Raw genomic sequence first — 12,171 nt, 5'->3', positions numbered from 1 at the left:
CTTTTTTTTGCATCCAATACATTTCAGTTTGTGCATTTGGAAGGATCTTTGAATGGACGAACAGGAGAATCACTTTGTTGGTGACCCTCAAACTAATTAAAAGAAATAATGTTCATCAAGCTTCCCGGAATGAAACTGGGTGGACAGCAGGAAGGACAATGCAGAAGAGGAGGCACTGAAAATAAAGGTTGTGGTTGAGTTTTGGCAGCTCTTGGGGCCTGGATGACTCATTCCCTACTGTATGTACTCTTGAAGCTACTCATCTCTTGCCTGTTTCTTCCTCTCTTCCTCCCAACATGACGCCTTCATTATCCCACATTTACCATTCTCACCTCATGGAAATCTGAAAGCTCTTATCTATCCCCCCAGCTCAGTGAGATGGTACTTGATCAGAAAAATCTTGAGACACAAATTCCACACTTTATAAATACACATAGAGAGCGATGTAGTGTAATATTTCCGGGCATTGAGTGAACAGTTCCACAAGGGACAGACGAGACTGGGTGAGATGAAAGAGAGGAGCAAATGGGACAACAGATGTCCATCTGGGGTTCATCCACTTTCCTTTCCCAGCTTGTCCGAGTGGTTCATTAACACATGCAGCAAATAGCCAAACATGTGGCTAAACAGTCAGGATTGGAAAATAACTTTTACTTACAAGTTGAGACAATCTGCCTCTTGAGCTCAAGCTTCCAGTTGAAATAAGCATTATTTAAAGAAAGGGGGAAGGGACACTAGAAGTGAGAAAATCATGGAGAAAGACTAGAGGAAGCAATTTAAAACCTTAAGAAACTGTTTGCATCACACTGACAAGCATTTGAGGTAACTGATTATTAGATTGTCTCATCGCGGGAAGATTTAACTTTTATGAGCTCAGTTTGAGTTTTGCCTCGAGGCCAGAATAATGCTCAACTCTACGCTGAATTTCCTCTGGTACATGATCAATACAGAGTATTATTATTTGTATCAAATTAAGATTTTTACTTGCCTTTATGTCTTCTGTATTGAATCATTGTGATAATAAGATCTTGGCTCTGACATGATGATATGATGACATAGATCGTGTGACTATAGATGAACGCTGATCTTTTCATATTATGCTCTACTTATTTAGATTAAGAAATCAAACATCAATCAATAAAACATTTTTTGGAGATGACAGAAAAACCTGTCGTGGTTTTTTGGTGGACATTACCAAGTGCCTCTCAGAGCTCAATGTCTAGCTCCATGGTCCAAAGCAGCTTCTCAGGTTTCAAATGTGAAATCATTTGAAGCAAAATTAAATCTGTGTTATGTGCAACTGGAAAGAGGTAACACTGAGTATTTTCTCTGCAAGAACAAAAGCCTGCTATGACATCTGAATATGCTAGTGAGTATTCAAAACCTTCAGGCATTTGGAGAGAGGTTTCAGGACATGAAAGTAACTGAACATAATCGCTGCACCATTTAATGTGCAACAACTGATGTGCATGCAACATATAACACAAAATCATTGAGCTGCAAAGCGACGACGACCTTGAAGCTAGGTACAATAACTTCCCTCTGCTGGAGTTCTTAAAACTGTATGTGCGTCATGAGGATTTTCCCATTCTGAGGAGACATGCACCAAAGTTTGCATCTCTGTTTGAGGCAACATACTGCTGTGAGCAGTTCTTTTCAAAACTTAACTCTTGCTAGCTTGGTTCCACTCAAGACTGACCCAAACCTGGAAAACCAGCTGCAAGGAGCGTCATCATCACTACCACCTGACATCAAACACCCCGCCAAGGAATAGCAGCTCTAGCTATCGCATTAGAGGTTAGCGTGATGGGTATGTTCAGTGATTTAGTTCTGCCCTCAGAGGATGCTACAAAAATCAAAATAGAAAAAGCTTCCATACCCATGATATAAACTGTTTATTCACTGAATTTGTAGAAAATGTGCCACATGGAGATATGCTTTGTTATTTTGTTATCTGGATATGAAATAACTTATATCTGAGTATGAGATTTTGCTCAGATGCACAGTCCTGCTTTGATGCCTCATTTTATTCTGCCTATTGGCTAATTTCCCTAGTGGGAACTAGCCAATAAATTTCACTTGTAAAGGAGTGATTTGAGTGGTTATTTCATGTGTGACAAAATCCATTGCACGGGCATTTATTCATTTACCCAATGCAGCTCAAAGCTAGATGTTTCTATATACTCAGCCAGAGTGTATAAGTACTGGGTTGTACAATTTTATGGTTGTTGCAAATATGACTGTTACTGCTAAAACTCACAGACATTTGTTTTTCTGTTGTGCTGCTGGCACAGCACAGCAAAAACTGGAGAAGAGGCTGAGAGGGATGATCAGCCTCAATCAAATCAACTCCTCTCAACTGGTTAAAAGCAGCAGACAGTTTCCTAATGGGCTGGAAGAAGACAGCTTCTCTGAGGAGAAAATAGATTTTCTTCTCAAGAAGCAGATTTTTAAGGTGCAAATATACACCTCGAACTTGTCTGCAAGAGGATATAATGTCCCGTTTTTAAGTTGGATTTACATTTACATTTCATTTCCTGACTGCTAGTGATGTACACATTTAGACAAAGAAAAATCTAAAGACTTGACTTCAACTAAATTACCTTGAAAATATGTTTTATAGAAACTGTTGCACATGACCTGTGTACCGCAATGCACAGTGCGTCCCTCAAATTAGATACTCCAAAAGGAACACACACATACGCTCTCCTGAATGATAGCTTCAGGGATTTAATCAACTAAAAGGGAAAGGTCATTATATCTTACAGACTATTGTGGATGACTGTATTATTAAGAATAAGCCATCCAATCTCACTCTGCCTTCATTGCATTTTGAAATGGATGTCGATCATTTGAATGTGCACTGGATGAAATTTCCAAATAGGAAAATCACAGTGCAACACACATGAAAGTGTTCACATGCGTTTTAAGAGGTTGCCTTGTGGTTTCCAAAACTACATTAATTCTTCTGTATGTGCACGCTTTTATGATTGGAATTGGTAGGTGGTATTGTGAGTGCAGCCGCTTCCCAAAGCATTCAAAAACATGACTGAACCACCTGATCTGCATAATCACAACCTCATTTGCTCTACGCCACCCACCTCGATGCGAGGGGTAGCATATGGATCCTGGAACAGATGCAAGCACAAAAAGTAGACGACACAAAAATGCCATTGCATCCATGTCGGTGCTATCGACAACTAAGCACTGGCACAGAATGGAGTTTTAGTCTAACTTATTTCTGTTCAGAGAGCCTCTTCAGAGTCTAAAAAGATGGCATAAATAGTGGTATGTGCGATTTGAGTAAGGAATCACTGATAACTAACAGTAATAAAAGCTAAGAGACCATTGCAGGAGACGTAAGAGCTAAAATAGTAGTTGTATATACTGAAGGAGTGGGTGATTTAGAGTAAAACTGAAGTATGTGGATAGTAGCCATTGAATCTAGAAATGATGTACAAGTATAGACATGGTGGATGTTTTTTTCCGAGCACTCTGATGTGGTAAAAACGTCTCCCTATCATGAATCCTCTGCCAGTCTATTTTCTCACACTCTCTCTCAGCTTATTCAAGTAGACTGCTGTGGAAAGATTTGTGTGTGTTGCTGGGCAAAAAAAGGGGTTAAATGAAAAGGATAATGTTTTTTTAACCTCACAAATAGCCCTTCAAAATAAACATAGATTGATTTTAATGGTCGTTATTAGTTTATGTATTTTTCCCACTTGTAGTTAATTAACGTGCTTTATACTTCATATCAACCTTTACCTACTGCACTACCCTTTAATACGTGGGAGCCTTGGGGCTTATTGTTTTAAAAGGAAAGTTCTGACTCTGCACTCTTCAGTGCCTTCATTTTAAAAAGTGCACGGGAGCAGATTGTGTAGCAACATGGGCTTCTATGCCATTTAGTTTTATGAATGCCAGTAACTTTCTGTTATTAATAGGCTCCTGTTAAATCATGCATGCATTTAATGACCACATGAACCTCAAAAATAATAATAAAAAAAAAAAGATAAATTTATTTGGCATTTCCTGCAACCAACAGCGGTCATTTGAGGTTTGTACTGTATATGAAAAGTGGTGCATCATCAGAGTTAATTTAGATTTTGCAATTTATCTGTACAAAGTTTTGGGAGCAAAAGAACTGAAAGAAAGGGTGGATGTTGTGCATGGACATGCAATCACACACATACACAAATGAATACAAACGTAACATGCAAAAACCCATTGATACCTCTCTCCTAACAAAGTAGTTATTTTAGGATGCTCTGGTATCAAGGGAATACAATGTGCCGGCTGTGTTTGGGGGATTTGACGGTGTTGCCAAGTTCAATATCATTAGCATGGTTTCACCTGTCTCCATGCATCCTGAGTCATCTCAGACTCACTCTGAAAAATGAACAGCTTACACACAAACCACAAGGGGTGAGAGAGAGTTAGGAGAAAAGGGGGAGAACAAGGAAATGCCCAGCGAAGCAAAGATGTCAATCTTAAACTGAAGTTAGAGCAGCAAATGGTTATCTTAGCTTAGCATAACGACTGGAAACGGGGGGACTAGCTATCCTAGCTCTGACCAAAGATAACAAAATCTATCTAGCAGCACATCTAACGTTCACTAATCAAGTCATGATATATTGTTTGTATATCTTGTCCATACAAAAATGTAAGAACAAGTTGGACAGACAGCCAGAAGAAGCCTCTGGGGCTACAAGCAAACAAGATGTAACATGTCAGTTTGTGAGCTTTAGGGATACTGGTAGGCAGATGTGTTATCACCTTTGGATGGAGCCAACTGGCTGTTTCCCCATTTTTGTCTTTATGCTAAGCTAAGCTAACTGTCTGCTGGGTGCAGCTTCCTATTTCTCATACGAGAGTGAAATACAAACACAGTGGTCTTCCCATGGTATTTCCAAAAATGTTGAACTACTCCTGGAGGAAAAGTAACTAAATACAAGAAGAGGAAACCTGTAATGACATGATAATGACACTCCAGTCCATCACAGAACATAAACATTTTGCACTTTGCATTCCCGTCATTGACACTGGCTCTGGGGGTCATTGTATACTTGGGTGTTTTACAAAAGCCATTTGCCTCTGATCAGTCGTAGAGCTCGGCTTTGCTACGTGGGAGACAAAGATAACTTGCTGAACATTTGAAGTGCAGCTGTCACTCATCCTTTGATGACAGTAGAAGTCACTGTATGTTTCATCCTTGAGAAGGATTTCATTAAAATGACACTAGGATTTCTTTCTTCCCTTAAGTTTGTGTCCACTGGCTGCCTCTCTTTTCTCCATCGCAGTGTGACGGTCACTGTTGTCTGTCTCACCTCCTTCTCTCCGTCTGTATGGCCTCCAGCCGCCCGTAGATGAGATGGATGATGTCTCTGTAATGGGTCCTAGGATATTATTGGCATTTGTTTATTGTAGTGTTTGATAGATCTGCAGGGAGGGTTCAATTATCAGTGCTGCTTTTAAGAGTGACCTTGGAAACTCATTTGTTTTTGTCCCGTTAACCACAGATCCAATACTGCCTACAGATGATTACACCTATTGAGACGTGCACATGTTGTTTTGAGATGTGTGATGTGATGGATTTGGGTGTATGCATTTGTGTATTACAGTGCGTGTGTGCCTTCAGCAGCCTTCCTTGGTGATGATTGTGAAGTGGCATGTCTGCACAATTTGACAGAAATTAAATAGAAGAGAGGAAGTGGAAAGAGTGGCCTATAGTTTGACAGTGTCTGTGCTTGTCTTTTGCTTCATCTTAGTCAAACAAGTAATTTGTGCCTGTGTGGGTCATTTGGTTGAAGGCAAACATTCAATAATCTAAGCCATTAGGCTCTGTATGGTTTCCTCATCAGCATTGTTCCTCAGTCCATTCGATAGCAGTTCAGTCCTATTGCTTTGCTCTCTGTGACTTTGCCTACATCCACCTTGACTTTTTAAACAAGAGTAATAAATCACAATGACGCTGGGATCAATTGCAGAACAAGTGCCACTAAATTCTTTACTTCCATGAATCGAGCCGCTGGAGTTTATGATTATGCTCCATTTCTACTGTGTGTCTGCATCACATTTGGGCTATTATCAAAATAGCTTAAAAATTTATCATCATATTTTTAAGCAGTGGAAAGGTCATGATTCAAGAACATTTTATACAGATTCACTCAAAACTAGCTTTGGTTGATGAATTATTGGGGTTGCCCTCTCCAGTCTTTGGGAACTGTAACTTTTAAATGTCTTTACATAAATCCATGTTTCACATTATCCTGTGAAATGATACCAGTGTACAATCTCACAGATTGTGACAGAACTGAATCAAAGTAAAACAAAGAATTATGCAAGACATCAAGTTGATTTATTGATTTAATGCAGGTTTGCATTTTAACCAGAGACTCAATTTTTGAAGCACAAGCAAATGCAGCAACTTCAACAGTAGTTGATGAGGAAAAACCCTCCAATTACTGGTCAGGTCTTATGTTGATCACACTCACTCCTCAGACTTTCTCCTCAGGCTTTCCTGTAACATTCTTATGGGTTGTATTTGCCTCGGTCCAAGTTGACAATAGAAACAAGCTCTTATCAGCACTACCCATGACTGTTGCTGACCTAATACAGACCTGTTCTTCACCTGACTTTCTCTTTCTCGACGCACCGCTCTCACAGTTAATTTGACAGATCCTCGCTGTGACCTAAACTATGCTGATGTCCCTGACAGACGTGACACGTTGTTTTGAGAATATCGTGTCCTTGTAAGGGAACTTATTCAGCTTGAGGAATGTGTTCTTGTGGTTGCTATACATTTCTCTTTGGTGAAGGAAATGAAACAGCATGCCAGGGAAGCCGATGAGGTTAGTTTTAATTTGCATGGGTATTAAAATTGGAAGAGTATATCAATCAAAGCAGTGCCACCCTCATATTTTACTGTGTGTGAAAAGATCTTGAGTCCAGATTGAGGAGGAAATGTTGGAAGTTATAGATGGCAAGATCATGGCAAGGTCATATACGAATTGTACTCATGTAGAGTTATCTCAAAGCCTGAGGTGGGTTTTAACATTTAGTTTTATTACGATTGTTTTTAAAATGACTTAAACACAAAAGTGCGTTTGCGGGAAGCTTCAAGATAGGCTTCAAGAAATGCTTAAAAAGAGAATAAGGGAAAGGGAGCCGAGATGAAGGCTGGTGCGTTGTTCTTCCCAAAAGGAAATTTCTTTCAATCAGTGTCCATATTATATGTTCTGTGAGGGCAGAAAATGAGTTGTGGGAAGAGGAAGAAAGGAATCCCTCAGAAGATTTAACAAGGCTTTCTGATGGGGCCAGAGGTCTGACCATGAATAATACATGAGGGCTGAGAGACGAAGAAGAACAGACATTTTGGCTCTGTTGGACCAGGGCGTCTAAGGAGAAAGTAGGTGTGTTGGCTCTGATGGGCCTGCAGTTTTACTGGCTCAGCCAGCAAGTTTCAACTTCCTCTGCAGTGCCTAGTTTTCACACTCAGAGCTTCAGTAAACTCCAACAATAGTTGTGAAAACAAAACTGTGCCTCATCCTGATAAAAATTGTAATTTCATAGCATCTCAGAAGCAAACGTGAGTGAGTGAATTGAGAAGTGATGCGTCACACTACAATATGTAGTGAAACGTGCAGCACGGACTCATGAGACATCGCTACCCAGAAGGCTTCTCAAAATACTTTGCCCTTAACTTATAGTGTAAGGTTGATGGTTTTTACTGCCTGGGTGGTTGTTGTTTGAAGATATGAATGAACAGTGTCGAGCGTTCTCTCTTGTTTGGAGCAGGGGCCTCTGGAGGTTCATTTAAACCTCTGGTGTATGTCTGCTATGGTAACGTCTGAAGGTCACAGCAGCAGCTCCACGTCCAGCGCTCTTATATTGCCATTCTGGACTTAAGGGTCTTACACACTGATTAGTTTTACCTCCAAAGGATGTGGCATGTGTGTGTGTGTTTGTGTGTGTCTGTGTGGAGAGAGGGAGACGGAGAGGCAGAGAAATTGTTGATACGTGTTTACTGTGAGTGTTTGCGAGAGGTAGTGTGTGTGTGTGTGTGTGCATGTGTGTCCCCGCGCGTACATCTGGATAGGCTGGCGTGTGCTATAATTCACATAGCCTCATTAAAATGCTGAAAGTTTTGGTTTTAAAGTCACTGTGACCCCTGGTCTGCTGTAAAGACCAGGACCTGCATACTGAGCAGAGCTCTGATTGATCTGCCTAAGTAGCTGCAATTAACAGGGACGTTCTTTGTCCAGAATTGGCCGTCTCCCCACCGCACGCGTGCAAACACCCACACATGAACGCATACGGTCATCAGACACCATATCTCAGTGGATGAATGCACTGAGCGGTGATTTAAAGCGTTTGATCCTCATGTGGAGCTAGTCACCTTTGACACCTAAACTCCGCCCCTCGCTGATTATGCATAGAGAAATTTGACACCTTGGCCCATGAACAGAAAACAGATGAGATTAAATGATGAATATAAAGCAGAAAAAGACCCATTCTACTGGGAAGGGTGATGGAATCGCCCGATGACAACGACCTTTGTTTAAAATCCTGAAAGGCATTAACAATTTAATGAGTCACATCGCGTCATTATGGAAAGCATCTCTCTGCTAGTGTTGCGTAAATGCATTTGACTGGTCTTCCTAAGACCCTCAATCATAATATGACAGTGAACAGACAAGTCTAATTAACCAGGATTGGCAAATCTGGCTTCTGATATCCACAAATTGGATGTTGCCTATAAAGTTGTGTAACCATTAAACCATTTCAGGTCTTTTATGAATGTTGCTAACCTGCAGAGTCAATGGAAATAAAATAGCTATATCAAAACCTAGCTGTTTTTCAGAAAGCTCTGTGTGTTAAGCTCAGTCCCCTCAGTGGAGAACACCACTGGCTGCCTCCATCACCTTGCCTTGCCCAAAATACATTTCTTGGACAATCATCAAAAGTCTGACTCAGACTGTGGAGCTTTGGGGCCTGGAAATGGAAACTGATTTAGCGCTGCACTCTCAAGACAATTCCGCATAAAATCTAATATGGTCAGCCAGACACAGTGAGAGAGAGAGAGCGAGAAAGAGATAGAGAGAGAGCAGGAACTATAGAAGTAGCCACAACACCCTTCAGGAGACCTCCATCAGCCAGCTCAGGACTTTTTCTGTTGCTCCCCATGGTCACTTTCAGCCAAAAACTTTCACGTTTTCAGCACAAAAAAAGGGGGCGGACAGTGAAATGGGGAAAGGCAGAGGTGACTTTGGGTCAAAATGATATTTATGCTGCTCTGCTCATCCCTCACCCCATATTTATTAATCGCCTAATCCTTCATGGCATACCCATCACTTCCTTGTCCTCTGCCACTGCCGCTGTTTATCAGAATCTTAAGGTCTTCAGCTGGTTTGTTGTGTGTTATTGAAAGATAATTCGAGCTCAAATTGCCCTTTAATTCAAATGGAAGTTTTCTTTTGTCCCTATGGTGCAAAAGGGAGTAACTCAACACAAGTGCGCAGAGCAGTTTGCATTAAAATTTGGTGCTGGCTTGAGGTGTTTGTGGGTCCATGTGGCCTGTGGGGATCATATACTGTAATTCACTAATGTGAAATTTGGTAACAAGGATTCTGAGCTGTCTCCTGACCAGCTGTGTGCTGAGAGCCAGAGGTAATTCTGGCACTCTCCATCCTAGTAGCACTACAGCAAATGCATATGTGCCAGACACTACATGAACCCCCCATATGCGTCATCTTACCCTTTCTCTTGAGTGATAAAGCCTCTCCTGAGGCACGCCACTCACTTTATCAGTCTTGCACTCGATGTCGTAAATCAAGGCCAGTGTTGTATGACATGGCTGCACGTTTCTGCCGTATTTTCATCATACTGTGCAGCCTCCAGGCCATGCTGAGAGAACGGAAGAAGTATTAATCTCATCAGATGAATAACTTAAGTCTGCTCATGTCAAAAAAATCTATGGACAAAAGGGAGAGAATCACGGTGACATAACATTTATATTATCTTCATGGTTTACATTGTTCACCCATCCACTGTGCTTCAGATAAACAGCCAGTCAGTGGTAGTGCAATGTTCAGCTGGAGCTGCAGAATACATACAGTACATTCAGCACACGTGTTGCACACTCACAGGGATCAGCGCCCACCTTTACACACACCTTCATACTGTCGAAAATAGGGTCGACCCAATCCGCGCTTCCGACCTTGACCTTAACCTTTCGTGACTTGAACATAACTGTTTGATTAGTAAAGCTTCATTCGGTGGAAATGTCTTAACCAAGGGTTGAGGTCATTGGCATCACTGAATTACAAGTGGGGTGATGTCAGCAGCTGCATGCAGACAGCAGCCATAGGAGACAGGAGATACATCTACACTTTCAGTGCCATACTCTGCTTTCTACGGCTCTGTTTTCCTCCTGTCTGCTTGCTGTGTGGCTGAAAAAGCCAAATCACTGACATTTTGATCTGCCGTCTCCCTTTCTCATTCTCTCATTGTCTCATTTCTCCCTTGCGGTTTGTTCTTCTTGCTGCCCAAAACTCTTTTCAAGCGTTGTTTCTGCTCTTTTTGTGTGACCCTCCGGGTGAGTTTGTCTTCATCTTAACTAAGGAGGTGAGCTGCTATGCAGTCATGCCGTGGCCCCACTGCAGCGAGGTCTTACTTTCTAAATGAAGGATGCTCTCTTTTCATCAAAATGAAGGCTAATTCTGATTGGCAGAAACCCACATGCTTTTAATTGATCCTCGGAGACCTCTACAGTGCAGTCGGTTATGTATCTCCACCAAACACCCTCACTAGACTAAATATCTCCTCATAGTACATCCCTGCCTTTTTTGGTTGGAGCTGTAAGCTTCAAGCTGTTTTATGCTTCTGTCCCTGCGGCATCAGTACACAAAAATGCTTCTGCATTCAAGGAAGAGTAGCTATTCAGCTTGGAAAATATGTCTCATATGTCTTTTCCAGTCTTTTTCTCATTTCTGGAACATTATTTTAATCAAATTTTCCTGTTGCTTTTTTTTTTTTTTTCCAGTGTATTACTGAGAGCTGTTTGGAGGTGTACCTCAGTAGGTATCTACTCTATAGAGAGAAGCAGATATGTAGGTTGGGAAGATGAGGCGCACATCGTTGGGGAAATGCAATTTACAGATGGGGAATTGGAATTTATGTGAACATGTGCCTGAGCATATAGGTGCACATACTGTATGCGGGTGTACACCTGTGGTAGTGTGTCTCAAGATAAAACATGATGTATCCCCAAATCACTTTTGGCTTTAACAACTGAAGAAGCGCCTGCTAAGCTATAGCCTCATTAGCATACAGATCAGGAGGCACTAAAAGTGTTTGAAGTATAATTCACTATTGCTTTTTCAAGCAATAAAAGGAGTGGCCTTTCTCTGCAAATGCCAGCGCTGGTCTGTCTCGGTCTCTTTTTCATCGGGCAAGAGTTTGGTTAAGAGTCGTTAACATTACAGGTCCCCTTGAGTAGCGGACCCTCCCTTTAATAGATCTGAAAGGTGAAGCGTTTTAACATCTCAAAGTCGTGGCCACGTTAATTTTGAAACATTAGTATAATTATCATAAACAAACAAGACAATCATCGGAAAGACTGGCAGGTTCTGCCGGCCTCTGTAATATACTGTCTGCCATTGGGCTTGACTTTATTGGAAATCTGATGGATTGCATAATTGCTTTATGGCACAAAACAGAAGCTCAAGCAAGCACAATCCTTTCTTACACTGGCAGTTGATAGAGTGAATAAAAGATGAGGGAAATTGCTTTCTATTCTCAGACAAGCCTTAAACAAAACAGGGACAAAAAGAAATGATTTGTGCATCAATTACAGTAAATCACACAGTAAGTTATAATATACATAATACAGCAACATTTTGTACTTCTAGCTTATACTGTCCAACAGGCTGTGTCTTTACAAACGAAACAAAACAAGTGCAAAATAAGTCAGAGTCCATTTACATAAGAAGTGTATCAGTGCTTAGCCAGTGCTACAGGTGGTATTGGTACGTTCATAGCCTTTAACCTTAAATCCATTTATGATTGTACACGATATGCAAAATGTTTCTGCAGTTTGCAGCTTTTTGCTACCTTCACATTTCTATGTTAAAACACCGCATAATCACTTCGAATCTAAAGCCATCATTT

At 41.0% G+C, this 12,171-nt stretch overlaps 1 protein-coding gene across 2 annotated transcripts in view; it reads left to right on the top strand.

The window, feature by feature from the left end:
• The window catches only part of csmd2 (CUB and Sushi multiple domains 2), a 225,303-nt gene that overhangs the window by 97,005 nt on the left and 116,127 nt on the right, over positions 1–12,171 (top strand). The window lies entirely within an intron of this gene.

Source organism: Chaetodon trifascialis, chromosome 17 (assembly GCF_039877785.1).
Source record: "Chaetodon trifascialis isolate fChaTrf1 chromosome 17, fChaTrf1.hap1, whole genome shotgun sequence".
In the NCBI taxonomy this organism is placed as follows: domain Eukaryota; kingdom Metazoa; phylum Chordata; class Actinopteri; order Chaetodontiformes; family Chaetodontidae; genus Chaetodon; species Chaetodon trifascialis.
This window is presented reverse-complemented; position numbering and strand designations above follow the sequence as displayed.